Source organism: Mastomys coucha, unplaced genomic scaffold (assembly GCF_008632895.1).
Source record: "Mastomys coucha isolate ucsf_1 unplaced genomic scaffold, UCSF_Mcou_1 pScaffold16, whole genome shotgun sequence".
NCBI lineage: Eukaryota > Metazoa > Chordata > Mammalia > Rodentia > Muridae > Mastomys > Mastomys coucha.
The window spans coordinates 33,609,757-33,610,072 of record NW_022196898.1 but is presented as its reverse complement, the minus strand read 5'-3'; positions in this window follow the sequence as shown (position 1 = coordinate 33,610,072).

Genomic DNA, 316 nt, shown 5'->3' with positions numbered 1-316 from the left:
TGGCTGGATCCCTCCACCTCTCAGTCTGTCATCCCCGTTGGTCCCTGGCTTTGCATTTCACTTACTTCTTTCACAGTACTGGTCAGTCAGACCTGTTAGACCATCTGTTCAATTCTACTTCATCTGTCTTTCCCACCAGAGCGCAGCTCCCAAAGGGCCACCATAACATCTGTCCTGTTTACCATGGCATGCATGCCCCAGCCCCCATCCTGCTAGAGATGGTACCCCCGGTAAGTATACACCAGACGATGAATGAGCTTTAATCTCAGTTGTCTAGCAATGGAGTTAAATTCATGTCTGATCTTTTGGACCTATC